Raw genomic sequence first — 15258 nt, forward strand, 5'->3', positions numbered from 1 at the left:
TTTTATTGGAACTCCTGTTACTAAGTTAAAACAAACACCAGCACCAGGTTTCACACACGGTCAGTCATCAGCAACGCTCAAGAAAGTTGGCATGCTCCAAAGAGTAAAGTGCTGTACTGACAATCAGGGTACGTCCATTTTCTTCCTGATACTGCCATTAGCTTACAAAAACAAGTCACCCTACCTCTGTTTCATCATCTGTAATGTGGAGGGAAGGATTTGTAGTAAAGCTGTTCTGGAATTTTAAAGACATTGCACCTTCTGATAGAAAAAAGTTCCTAGATTAAATGAAAATATATTAATTTTTCCCCCAGTCTTCTGACTGGTATCAGGAAATTTTTAATATCCCACTTAAGCTCTCTTATGTTTATTTTAAGGGGGGCGAAAAAAAAAAAAATCACAATTTCCCTGGGTAAAACTTGAGAGCTGTCAAACTTTTTTCTTAAATTTAAGAATACAGTGTTCCCACGCAACTTAATAAACTTTCTATTTTCAAAGGCAAAAAGTATCCCTATCTTTTTTGTTTACTTAGAAAAAGAGGTTACAATGTATTCAGCATTCCATTACCACAACAACAATTTAATAAAATCTTTTCCATAGGGAAAGGATTTTACAAAGCTGTTTTGTTTGATTTAGACATCTATTTAATTCATTCTCTTATAACTTCAGTTACTGCAGGCTCTCAAAGAGCAGCTTTAGGCAGAAGGCAAAATGAAGAAATCCCTCCTTTCTTTCACTTCACCTGGAGCTCATTTAACAGACTTGTTCAATTAAACCCACACCACAGATCGATCTTGTCACAAATACCAACTTGGCTCTTACCACAACCCCATCCTGCTCCTCCTCCTCTTCTCTGCTAACAATGCCAGATACTTTCTCCTACTGTAGTGTTCATCAGTCACCCCAAATTGCTCCTACACATGCAACAAATTCTTCCCAAAGTGGTTCAGCAAGACACTCTCCCTGCACAAAAGCCCTGGCCAGGGAGGAATGGCCTTGCCTCGTCACCTCCAGCCAGTGGTGGGCTCCAGATGCTCTCCCATGCTCAGTGCCAGCTCCCTGAGCCACCACTCCCCTTGACATCAGCTGGCTGAAACTGTAAGAAAAAGGGAACTGCAGTTACACGGCAAAGGAGGATGTTACAGTGAAGCTGCATGGATTCTGCATAGGAGAGTCCCACCATATAAAAACTAAGATTATCTGATAAGGACAATAAGCACATGGTAATCAGGCTGGCTGAAACACATCAAGTTCTCCCTCACACTTTGATAAACTCCTTCCTCCCTATCTCAACTGAACACTCTTCAAAAAAGTCCATTTCCATGAAACCGAAAAGGAAGGCCCTTTTAAATTACTAATTGATTAACACATGGAAACAAACTGCAAGAATTGAGAATGACCCAGAAGAAGAAAGAAGACAATAGGGTACATGGAGAGCTGTGGGGGATGCATCCTCCATACAGTCATTGCTGCACACCCACTTTCTCAGATCAGGTAAGTGCCAAACTTCCCTGATAATACAGAACCAGTTTTAGTATTGATTAAAAAAAACAGGAAGGAAACTTAGTGCTCAGTGACTCAGACAGCAATAAACATTTACAAAGAAGCAATGAAAACAGCAGATGAAAATCAACGGTCATTTAAAGCAAAATCCACAGGAAATGTGCTATACATCGTGCAGCAATAACATAGCTGGATCCCACCTCCAGGAAAAAAAATGGCAGGGAATGGTATTTTAGTATTTCCTATATAAGAAGTACCAAGGGTACCACATAAAATTCTTTCAAGAAATACTTTCAGATAAGGTGAAAAGCAGCTAAACACAAATAGCTTAGGTATGCTGTGTTTGCCAAAGATGTAAGCAGGTACAAAAAACAAATATGAAAAGTCATCACGGCAGGGCCTACGAAGGGCTATGGAGAACACAGTCACAGAGATACAGCATCTTTTTCCTTTTTTTTTTTTTTTTTTTTTTTTTCTCAGCAGATACCTACACCATGAACTGTTAGAAGCCTGTACACCTGCCGGCATGCTCATGAAGGATCCCTGTATGCATTCATTTGTTTTTTTCCATTCTTATGCATCCCTGACTGGCCCCTGCCAGAGATAAAGCATGGTGAGTGCTGCAGTAATGGAGCTAAAAGCACAGTAAACCCCTAGGATTCAGGAGGAGCATGGTACTCTTTGATGAAAAGGAGACTCAGGACAAAGCTTGTAGCTCAAAGTTGGTAGCCCAAAGAAGTATTTTAAGCCACTTTCATGAGCAAAAGAAGGCGTCTCTCTTTCTGCTCACCACTGATCCTGTCGCCAGGAGTTGTCCCTATTCTCACACACAAACATTTGTGGCAGCTCCATTGGGATCAGACCTGGGAAATCAGCTACATTAAAGATCACCCAGCAAAACTGCCAATACATAAATTAATTTTTCCAAATCGGATCATTCCCTCATTAGATCCCACTTGGCTCTGCTACCATTTGTATCAACACAAAGGAAAAGGCTGAAAGAGGAGACAAGGCTGCTCCTCCAACCAACAGTGCCAGTTCAAAGGCACTTTGCCCAGACCAAAGGGCTTGTCAAGCTACAGCTTTGCTTGTTCTCTGTAACATCAGCCCGAGATCAGCAAAAAAAGAAGCCAGAAAGCCAAACCAGACAGGCCACGCCATGCCAAACAGACCGACCTCTGGACAGGAGCACTGAAGCAGTTATGGCAGCTTCTTCCCACTTATTGAAAAGGCACTTCGACGATAGGAAATTTTCACGAAGGTTTGTGCTGCGAGGGCTGGGAGACAGGCAGCTTCCCCTGGTGCAAAAAGGAAACAGTGACTCTGCTTCTCCAAAAGGAGGAGAGAAGAAATCATTGTTTTCTTCATAAAGAGGATGTTAATGTTGAATAATTTGACTCAACTTGGTAAGTGAAGTCACCTGGCTGACTTTTCTAACCAGCAAGGTTGGGGGGATCATGTAACATTGGTCAGTAACCATGGTCAAGAAGTCAGTGATCCAAATAAAGTTAAAAATTCAATTACTTCTTTATTTAAATGACCACTAAAAGGGCTATCTTAGAGAGGGAGGAGACTGAGATTTAAAGCACCTGTCTGCACTAGCTTTTATTTTAAAAGTTACTTTAAAAATTAACATTTAAATGTCAAGGCTGTCTGCACCATTGCACCATTCTGTATGGCATGAAGCTACAGATTTAATACAGACTGAAAAAAGTAGTTTAAGAAAGAAAAAACACAGAAAAAACACACAACTTCCTTATTATTACTAGAGAAGACCAGGATAAGAAAAAAAAAAAAGCACTAAAAAGGAAGCCAAAGTAATGGTTTAAAACGCTAACCTTCATGATGATACAAGAATTATCCAAATGCCACCATGTGTTTCTCAGGGATTCTTAATCACATCTGGACCTTATAATATAAAAGATGCTGTCCAGATGCCTACAAACAGGTTGCAAATTCATCTGTTCAGGAACAAATTTACAGCAAGAAGCACCGTTACACAAGAAAGGTTCTTTTTAAAGTATTTCAGAGTAACAACTTGTAACCTATTTTGCATGTTGAACAGCTTAACAGGCTTCCTGAATAGAGCTCCCATTAACTGACACTCACTCAGCACAGTAGGGGAATGCCCAAGAGTACTGAAGACCCTGATACAGAGATTAAAGTTCAAAGAAACACCCAGCAATGCTGATAATGGGTGGGAAAAAGAGGAATCTGTAGCTTTAGCGTTTGGAATAACAGGCAATACAATGGATATTTCATAAGTGAGAATGACAATCCCCCTCCACCCAGAGGAGGTGTTTGCATCAATCGTCTATACAAAATGATACAGCATCACCTTTCTAATAGTATGGTCAAAAGATCATTAACCATAAGCACAAAAATGACATGACAGTGTAGGGCTTGTCTACACCACAGTCACACACATGCATGTACCAATGCAACTTCTCACATGCATATACCTTATGCTAAAATAAGTATTTGGCATGGTCTGATATTTTTCAGTAGCTGTATCATTATACTAGTGCAGTAGGTCCTCCGTTATGTTTACTACGTGACAAAATGTGTGCTAATTACTAAGTCTTAAAATTTCTCTGTGTGGTTTTTTTAAATCAAATATTAAATTATTTATGCTTTTATTTTTGACTGAAAAGTAGTTTGCATTTCTTTATTTGCTCTTCAGCTGAAACTTTAAACATCCGATCAAAATGTTTATGATTGGAAGGTGAAGAAGCAACTACCACAGGGGAAAAACAAAGGTGAAAAGTAAATCTTGCCCTCTACCAGCACAATGGAAAAAGAGGTGACAGGAGGACATGAGAGGTTCTGCTCCATCTCCACATTCACAGGACTCAGCAAGCCCAGAAGGTTCCACCACACTTCAGGCAAATGCTGAACTAGAATAACAAGCTGAGGAAACCTGAAAGTTACAGTGCTCTTGAATTTGACCTTATAAGGCAGCGCTTCTGCTTAACACCAAGTGGCCTCACTCCTGGCAGCAACCACATGCACGGTCGGGGGGGGTTAAGTGCTGCCTCCTCCCCACAGAAGCAGAGCCGGAAGGTGGCAGGGAGAAGCAGGCCAGCTATCTTCAATCCCCTGCTGCATTCAGGGATGATGGCCTCCCAGCAAACCCGGCCGGCTGGAGCCAGATAAAGGCAGGTGCTCTGTGACACCCTGTCCTGCCGCTTGTCACTGGCCCCCCTTGCCCATTGCCTTCTGGGCTGGGAAGAAAAGCTTCCTGGCACGCTGGGTCCTACCCCTGCTACAGCAGGTGGTGGGAGCTCCTGGCCTCCCCTCCTCTCGGGTGCCCTGGCATCAGTAGCAAAAGGAAGACCAGGGAGAATGTGAGCCCGCTGCTGAACGAGGTGGGTACCCTGCTAATGGAGGATATGGAGAAGGCAGAGTTACTGAATGCCGCCTTTGCCTCAGCCTTTACTGCTAAGGCTCGTCCTCAGGAATCCCAGACCCTGGGGGTAGAGGAAGAAGTCTGGAGGAAGACTACCCCTTGGTTCAGGAGGATTGGGTTAGGGATCTTTTAGGCAAACTGGACACTCATAAATCCATAGGCTCCGACAGGATGCACCCACGAGTGCTGAGGGAGCTGGCAGCTGCCGTTACTAAGCCACTCTTCATCGTCTTTGAAAGGTCATGGAGGACAGGAGAGGTGCCTGAAGACTGGAGGAAAGCCAGTGTCACTCCAACCTTCACAAAGGGCAAGAAGGAGGACCCAGGAAACTACAGGTCAGTCAGCCTCACCTCCATCCCTGGAAAGGCAATGGAACAGCTCATTTTGGCTGTTACCTCTAAGCATGTGGAGGAAAAGATTATCAGTAGTCAGCTTGGATTCACCAAGGGGAAATCATGCCTGACCAACCTGACAGCGTTCTATGATGGCATGACTGGTTGGGTGGATGAGGGGAGAGCATGGTGGATGTTGTCTACCTTGACTTCAGCAAAGCCTCTGACACTGTCTCCCACATCCTCATAGGCAAGCTTAGGAAGTGCGGGATAGATGAGTGGACAGTGAGGTGGATTGAGAACTGGCTGAAGGACAGAGCTCAGAGGGTTGTGATCAGTGGCGTTGAGTCTGGTTGGAGGCCTGTAACTAGTGGTGTTCCCCAGGGGTCAGTATTAGGGCCTGTCTTATTCAACATACTCATCAACAACCTGGATGAAGGGACAGAGTGCACCCTCAGCAAGTTTGCTGATGATACTAAACTGGGAGGAGTGGCTGACACACCGGAAGGCTGTGCTGCCATCCAGTGAGACCTGGACAGGCTGGAGAGCTGGGGGGAGAGGACCCTAATGGGGTTCAATAAGGGCAAGTGTAGGGTCCTGCACCTGGGGAGGAATAACCCCATCGTGCACCAGTACAGGTTGGAGGTCGACCTGCTGGAGAGCAGCTCTGTGGAGAAGGACCTGGGAGTCCTGGTAGACAGCAAGTGGACCATGAGCCAGCACTGTGCCCTTGTGGTCAAGAAGGCCAATGGTGTCCTGGGGTGCATTAAGAGTGTGGCCAGCAGGTTGAGGGAGGTTATCCTCGCCCTCTACTCTGCCCTAGACTCTATCTGGAGTCCTGTGTCCAGTTCTGGGGCCCCCAGTTCAAGTGGGACAGGGAACTACTGGAGAGAGCCCAGCAGAGGGCTACTAAGATGATGAGGGGACTGGAGCATCTCTCTGACAAGGAAAGGCTGAGACACCTGGGGCTCTTTAGCCTGGAAAAGAGAAGACTGAGAGGGGACTTTATCAATGCCTATAAATACCTGAAGGGCGGGTGTCAAGAGGATGGGGCCAGGCTCTTTTCAGTGGTGCCCAGTGACAGGACAAGGGGTAACAGGCACAAACTGGAGCACAGGAAGTTCTGCCTCAGTATGAGGAGGAACTTCTTTACTCTGAGGGTGGCAGAGCGCTGGAACAGGCTGCCCAGGAAGGTTGTGGAGTCTCCTTCCCTGGAGATATTCAAAACCTGCCTGGATGCAGTCCTGTGCAACCTGCTCTAGGTGAACCTGCTTTAGCAGGGGGGTTGGACTAGATGATCTCCAGAGGTCCCTTCCAACCCCTATGAGTCTGTGATTCTGTGACTTCACCCTGCACCAGCAGTGCCTTGGACCTAATCCCACCATCCTTGCTACAGCTCTGTTCCTGCAAGCAACTTCCTCCGTTCTTTTAAACCTTACACTATGATTTTTCATATGCATAAAATTGCTCACAGGACAAGAGTCATATGCTGCAGTTTTAAGACACTGTGGTATTGCCAAAAAAACCCACCAAAACTCAAAGGTTTTTGGCAGCATTTGTAACACAAAACACTTCTATAATAACAAAAAGCCTCTCAGCCTCAGGCAAGCAGAACTGCTACATGCAGCACCTGCTGTGGTCCAGGTGGAAAGAGAAGCATCATCGTTTTAACACAGATTTAACATACAGATAAATCTTCTGCTTAAGGAGATTTGATTTTTAAAGATTGTCTTATTGAAACATGTGATTAACACCTTGAAGCCATGTATTTATAGAAGCATTCCTGAAGGCAAAAAATCCAGCAGCTGACAGAAATTTTCTGTTATGTCAAAAACATAAAATATAATTACAACTACTTCTACCTGTGATTGGCTAAATGTTAAGTTTACGCCTACTGAAATAAAAACAGCCACTCCAGAAAAACAGTGGTAGAAACCTGGAGTTATTATCAGTGTATTATGTGCTATACAAGACAAGTTCTCTGGGTCAAAGACTGCTGTCCAGCAGGAAAATACTCGGTGCATTAAGACACTCAGAGAGCTAATTTATGGCTCATCTACATTACAAAGGTTTTCCAGCATAAGGACAATTCTCTCCCTCCTCCCCAAACTCCTAACCAGTTCTCCGGCTCTCCTTGGGATTTTCTCTCAAACAAATCAACAGGATGAATCCCACACACATCAATTAAATTTCAGACTATCTGAAGAAACAGCCCCTGCCCAGACTACAGAGTAGGACAGAAATAAACCCACCACAAAACTACACTAACAACCCACCTCCCCATAATCAGATTGGTAGAAGTGGAGTGGGGAGAAATCCCTTCCAAACCCAGGCTGGAAGCTGGATTAATGCTGAGGGCACAAGAGCTTACCAGCCTGGCGCCACAGGGAACCTAATGCTGTCAGAAATATCCACACAGCCTCTTACCCTGTCCAGAGCCCCAGGGAAGAAGCAAAAAGCTTAATTTCCTGGGGGAGGCAGGAGCAGGGACTCCAGTGCCCACAGACACAGCGGAACTGCAAAACATGCAACTAACAGTTCAAATACAGTGCAAGAGGACAGTCATCCAGTGTCCCCATGCAGGATCCACAGCATTTCTTTTCTTACTGACAGAATTCCCTTAGTTGGGTATACAATACTTCTCAATCCCACAGACAGCGGGGGAAAAGCTGCCTCTCTCCAAAAGCACATTCCTGCAGGTATCATTCCTATCTCTCCCTTTAAATGTGCAGCACCGTTACGACAAATAGACCATCCCACCAGCCAAACCAACAATCCAGTGTAGCATGGCACATGCCAGAAACAAACAGGCAAGTCTTGAATCACAGCAGCAGATACAAGGCAGGTAACTTCACCTGTGGGCCAGGAACACCAGCAACCTTCCCTGAAGGGGCATGTTTAGCTTCCTATCAATCTGTGTTTTCTTCAGTCCAGCAAACCCTAACATATCTCATGACACTGACTCTTCTCAAAATACTGTACCCCCGCTCCCTACTACCATGCGGTAGAAAGCACAGGAGAGCTGACCAGGATTGCTGCCACAAGGTGGTAAGACCGCCGGGTTTTCTCGGAGCAGAGGAAGAGATGATTAACAGCACCACCAAAAAGCCAGAACCATTAAGCTTGGAGGGACACACCTAAACAAAACTGTCTGCTTCTGGAAGTGGCCTTCACACCACAGCAGCTCTTTGATGGCAGCTCTGCCGTCCGTAAGAGACATGGCAAAACCAGAAGGCCAAGTGGGACCAGCCCTTTTGATAGCATCTTACACAGCATCACTTTAAAATTGACTGTGGAACCACACATCTGCCAAGTTTTAATGCTAAATTTCCACCAGCATTTAAGCTAGGCTTAACTTTAAAAACAGTTCATTGGAATTAATCAGAATTTTATGCAGTAGCTCCTAAGAATAGAAGAGAAGACATGTCTGGGAGGCTGAAGAGACAAGACCCTACCTGCAGACACTACAGAACCAATTAAAAATGTAATTTTAAAAGGTAATTATATCAGTTTCCTACAGGCTACTGTAAAAAATCTGTATCTCACCTATCCAGAAAGCCATCTTTTTAAGTCTCCAAATTGCATAGCCTTTAAGATATAACTTCTTTAAATCCCTCCAAGAGCAAAAAGGTAAATGGCATGGCCCACCAGGAGCCTCCAGCACACCCCTTGTGCCCAGCATATGCAGCTCCAGGCTGCAGCGAAGGGAACAAGAGGAAGACAAAATACATTAAAACTATGTTAATAGCAACTCTTATCAAAACTGCACAGACTTCTACATCAAAAGGCCTGTCGTGTAACTATTTATGTTCTAAAAAGGAGGCTAAATAAGTTTCTTTTTTTGACATTTCTTTTTAAAGGCTGATAAGAGATACCCAAAGGTCCCTTTGGGAAAAGCAAATGTAAGGTCATTATATGCTTGCTGCCTAACAAGCCAGCCTTATATCTGTCTTGCAAGGTGATTAGTTAAAATTCTGAAATTGCTGGAGTTAGACATCATGTTTGAAGACTAAATAAACAGAAACTCTTTTCTCCATATATGCTGTGATATACCCCTCAAAAAAAATCAAGAATCAAGAACATCGTGAAACTTGGCCTTTTTCCTAAAAAAAAAATTAAAAAAAATACAGAGCTCACACTGTTACCCAGTCTCACTTCACATGCAGAGGGAAGTGAACAGGTGATGAGATTAACCATGCTTCCCATCTTATGCAAGCTTTGTATCTCCATAAATAGCATTTCTGTTACTGGAAAATTTTGAAAAACCCTGAAGAAAGCCTCAGGGCCCTATTAGATACTTTCTCTAACTCTGTTATTCAATAACAAAATTCTTCTTCAATCCTAAATGACTCCACTGCTCTTGAGGACGAAAGTACTGGAAAGAACCGAGGCTGCAGAAACCACTGCCTTGTTTATGCTTCCCAGAGGAAGCACTCATGTCGGGAATAATTCTGTGATTCACAGGCTAAGTAGAGGACAGTAACTCACGCTCTTCTGCTGACTCTCATCCTGCACCACAGAATTACAAGACCGCTAATATAAAAACCTGAGTCCAGAAAGCAACAGCAATGTGAGATGAGGAAACAGTTCCCGAGAGAAGCAACTTTTCAACACAGTTTTCCCCTGCACTGCAACACTCTTCAGAAAAAGCAGGACCAACTCTCCCACCAACTTTCCAGATTTACACCTATGATATTTTTATATACATACAACAGCAAGTTTATGAGCAATGAACAGCAAATGTCTCTCAAGAATCGGAAGGACCTGATCAGCCTCCCAAAGCTCTGTTCAAAAGCTCCTCGTGCTGCTGTTTCTGAAATTCTAGACATTCTTCAATGTCTGAAAACTACAATGGTTGCAAAGGTCAGCTGAAATACTAAGCTACACAGCAGCAGGCAGAGAGTCTGCTAAAAACATTGAAACCCCTGAATTTTCAGTAACTGGAAGGCAAACCGTGATACTGTATGTTTCAGAAAATATTTTACGGCTTCTCTCAGCATCCAACATAGCAAATCAACTATCCCACACATAGATCCCTCAATAACAGAGCAAATAATATCCACCACACCCCATAAATCTGAAGCAGTATTATCTTCAGCCTTTTCTTAGAAAACAAAATGCCTCAGGAATACATGTTATTGGTCGAAACAAGGTGAGTAAAATGCTATACCACTTTTTAGTTTCAATAACAGGATTATGAGGTAATGTTTATATGCCTGGAAGCAGAGCTAAGAAATTTCCATTATACAGATGAGCTGAAATGATGTATTATTTCCTAGAGTAATTTAAAAAATATAAGCATCTCCAGGATCTTGGCTTGACTATTCTTCACGCCCAAGATAAACCTCTGTGATGGTTTGTTTTAAAAAACAATGTGTGGAAACCTTTCCTTTTAAAAGCAAAAAATAAATTATGGGTGCTACAGGAAACCTGAATAAACATCAACACTTTGGCTCAGCAGAGCAAGAACAACTGCAAGGCGATGATTGCTGGAGCCCAGTGGGCAGAGGAGTGCCCAATATTTGAAGCCTGTTGCGCGGATATAACGAGACTGGTCAACAAGAAAAACACCCACCAGAAAAACCTATGACAAAGTCTCATGTATAGGTGACGCCTTCAAGAACGTATGCTTGTGCATATATTCCTTATCTGGGTTTCCCTTCCTCCTAGCCACCACTGATATCCTGTCTTTCCACACACTCCCTCTGTGCTCACTGCATTTTTCTCATTTCATATCTTCCTATGTCTTAATAGCCACAGGAATAAAAAATATGAAGCAACCTAACACTGAATACGGGAATAAAACAGAACAAAGCCAGAAAAATTCCAAATGAGATGTTTATAAACCTGTTATAAAGATGTTTATAACATTTGTTATTTTGTAACATGCGAAGGACTGACCAAAGAAGTGACCGTAGTGCGTCAGACCGAGGGTCCATGCAAGCCAACATCCGGCCTCCAACAAGCTGCCAAAAGCAAGCACCAGGGAAAGACCATAACAATATGACAAGTATATACGACTCCTCCTCCAGCTATGCTTTCCACCCTCCAGCTGTTTACAGCTCAGCAACTATGTATTACCAATTCCTACCATCATGAGTTGTGAATGTTTAAAAGGAAAGCTAAGGTTAAGTCATAAACAACCAATGTGATTGGAATGCTGTGTACCATTTTGTGTATGTTTTTTTTACTTATTTTCAAGTATTAAAAGATAATTAGGAGAAGAAAAAAAGCTGTGATTCAAGCCTGTTAACATGTAAATGATAACTGTAGTAAACACTCATATATATCTTTGCAAATCTTAGTTTTAATGCACAAATCTTAATCTGTATGAATATAAATTTAGGTATCTAAGCCAAGAATCTAAATCAAATTAAAACACACTGTGAATTCCTTTATTTCCCTTAAATATTCACATGATAAGGCAACATGAGGTGAACATCAGGTTGTACAACTGGCTTCAGGTTCTGATGGAGTATTAGCAATCTGGAGCTAAAAGGAGCCTCTGCCTACTCAGATGGACTTTGGAGCATGTCCAAGACATTTATGTAGTGTTTTTTTCAAAAGAATCATGGTAACAAGACCAATGTAAATTCAATAAACCCAAAAGCACCCAAATCCCAGTGAGTGAGAGTATTTTCCCTAATACAAGCACTTCCTCTTTGACTTCAGAAATGTGGCTTTCAGTGGTGACCAAAAAAAAGAGACTGAGAACTAAAACTTGTAGTTGCCCTGGAAACTATTAAAAAATCATTCAATGTAAGTATCAGTTTTACAGTTCATCTCTATACAGCAACCACCAGTTGGAAACATAACTATTAATAAAATTAATGTAAGCATCTCAGTCAACATGCTGAAAAGTAACATTTTTTCAAATAAAGCACTACTTATTTGTTGTTCTTTGCTAAGAAAGTAGTAGAAAGCTACTCGACATATATCATAAATAGATCTTATAAAGCATGGAAAATGTGGAGTAACTCACAGTGAGGAAGTTTAAGAGACAGAAAACTTGAAACTAAAAGAGCCCCCTTTTTGTCATTTTTTTCAGAAAACTACTCAAACTCTTTCTTTATGATTTCTCATCTCTTGGAACTTCTTGTCCAAATATATCCAGTATTGCACAATAGCACATGCAAAGAAATTCCAGTTTCAAGCTGTATATTCAGTGTTCCAGACTACCAATTTGTATCCAAGGCAATTCTTCCATGTGACACACATCACTCATTTTGGTGATTTCTTTCTAAATTAACTTAAAATTTTAACATCTATTCATTTCACAAAGTGAAATACCTCTGAATTTGATCCTACACAATGGGCAGGAGAAAACAGAGAGGTTCTCTACTCTGTAAGGAGAGAGGGACGATAAAGGAAGCACAGGCAAAGGGAAATGGCAAGTTGTACTAGGGTTCAAGGGCACATAATCACATTAAAAAGCACCTAATGTCACAGTAGAGTCAAGGACCCAATACAATAGATGTACCTTTGTACATCTATGTTACACTGTACCGTTTATTTTTCGACTTGTGGGATATCAGGACAGACTTCATAGGATCATTAGGTTCAAACAGACCTCTAAGACCATCAAGTCCAACCGTTGACCCAATACCACCATGCCCACTAAATCATGTCCTGAAGTGCCACATCTACATGTTTTTTGAGCACCTTCAGGGACGGCAACTCCACCACTTCCCTGGGCAGCCTGTTCCAGTGCTTGATCACTCTTTCAGTGAAGAAATTTTTCCTAATATCCAATCTAAACCTCCCTGGCGCAACTTGAGGCCATCTCCTCTTGTCCTATCACTTGTTACTTGGGAGAAGAGACTGACCCCCACCTCACTACAACCTCCTGTCATGCAGTTGTATAGTCTCCCCTCAGCCTCCTCTTCTCCAGGCTAAACAGCCCCAGTTCCCTCAGCCGCTCCTCATAAGACCTGTTCTCCAGACCCTTCACCACCTTCGCTGCCCTTCTCTGGACACGCTCCAGCACCTCAATGTCCTTCTTGTAGTGAGGGGCCCAAAACTGCACACAGTATTCAAGGTGCAGCCTCACCAGTGCCGAGTACAGGGGCACAATCACTTCCCTACTCCTGCTGGCCACACTATTTCTGATACAGGCCAGGATGCTGTTGGCCTTCTTGGCCACCTGGGCACACTGCTGGCTCATGTTCAGCCGCCTGTCAACCAGCACCCCCAGGTCCTTTTCTGCCAGGCAGCTCTGCAGCCACTCATCTCCAAGCCTGCAGCGCTGCATGGGGTTGTTGTGACCCAAGTGCAGGACCTGGCACTTGGTTTTGTTGAACCTCATACAACTGACCTTAGCCCGCCAATCCAGGCTGTCCAGGTCCCTCTGCAGAGCCTTCCTATCCTCGAGCAGATCCACACTCCCACCCCATTTGGTGTCATCTGCAAAATTCCTGAGGGAGCACTCAATCCCCTCATCCAGCCCATCAATAAAGATGTTAAACAAGATCGGTCCCAATACTGAGCCCTGGGGGACACCGCTTGGGACTGGCCGCCAGCTGGATTGAACTCCATTCACCACCACTCTCTGCGTTCGGCCATCCAGCCAGTTTTTAACCCAGCTTAGTGTGCACCTGTCTAGGCCACGAGCCACCAGCTTTCCTAGGAGAATGCTGTGGGAGATTGTCAAAAGTGTTGCTGAAGTCCAAGTAGATGACATCCACAGCCGTCCCCTCACCAACCAGGAGGGTCACCTGGTCATACAAGGAGATCAGGTTGGTTAAGAAGGACCTGCCCGTCATGAACCCATGCTGGCTGGGCCCGAGTCCCTGGTTGTCCTGCACACGCCATGTGAGTGCCCTCAAGATGAACCATTCCATAACCTTCCCTGGCACTGAGGTCAGGCTGGCAGGCCTGTAGTTCCCTGGACCCTCCTTCTGGCCCTTCTTGTAGATGGGCGTCAGAGCAAGAGGAGACAGTTCTTTGCAAGAACTGGAGTAACACTGGTCCATTTAGGAGCTAATGACACAGAAGCCAACAGAAGAGTCCAAAACTAATGTTTGAAGACTTAGGCAAGAAAACTTAACTCGACAGAATAGTCTTTTAAGTAGGAGTAGCAGTCTTATAAAAGGACCTATTGCATAAGAGAAATTTATGCTTGCCATGTTACTCTTATACTTTTACTTCTTGCCTGTTAAACTCCCACGAGCTGTAACATCTTATCTGCACAAGAAATCTAAATTGGTCTTTAAATTAAAGTTCTGTAGAGATTTCTATTTTGTTTGAAAAGTTACTTGTTTTATTCCCATTCTCTTTCTTGGTAAGCAGCAAAGTTGACTCCCATGAACATCTGACCATAGGCAAAAATAACAAATTCAGGTAAAGGGAGGCGAGATGTTTACTATACATAAATTTATATTTTGTAAATACTATTATTATCTTAGGCTCACAAAACATAACAGTAATAAGAAGTAAGGGGCAAAAAAAAAAACAGTAATGGAAGTAGAGGGGCGCATGTGTTGGGGAATCAGCTGAGGTTGCTCTTAGCTCAATAAATATGAGCCCAAGCTGGCAGGAAAAGCAGGGTGTTTGAAGTGGCAGACAAAACAGTATGAGGGCCAAAACTTTATAGATTTGGGTGCTTAAATTTAAGGACAGAACAGGTGTTCACAAATTCTACAACACGAAACAACAAAAATTGACAGCAACATTAAAGCACATAGCTGATTAAAGTATCTTGGTGTCCCAATATGAGGCACCTAAGCTGGGAACTTCCATCTACATCAAGTCAAAAGCTAAATTTTACAAGTTTAAAAAATGGGTAGGGACGTTGTTAGAACTGCCTTTGTACTAATGGCAACATAAGATGCCTATTATTTTCAGGTACTCACATAACATTTTCATGGGTCATTACATAAAGCATTCAAACCATCCATCTGCAAGATGCTGGGACACCTGTTTACTAGAGGAAGCATGTAGATGCTTCTAGCTTAAGACGCTAAACTAAAATCAAGCACATGTAAATCCAGTTCTGCTTCTGTCCCTGACTGCACA

Source organism: Leptosomus discolor, chromosome 2, assembly GCF_034619465.1.
Source record: "Leptosomus discolor isolate bLepDis1 chromosome 2, bLepDis1.hap2, whole genome shotgun sequence".
In the NCBI taxonomy this organism is placed as follows: Eukaryota; Metazoa; Chordata; class Aves; order Leptosomiformes; family Leptosomidae; genus Leptosomus; species Leptosomus discolor.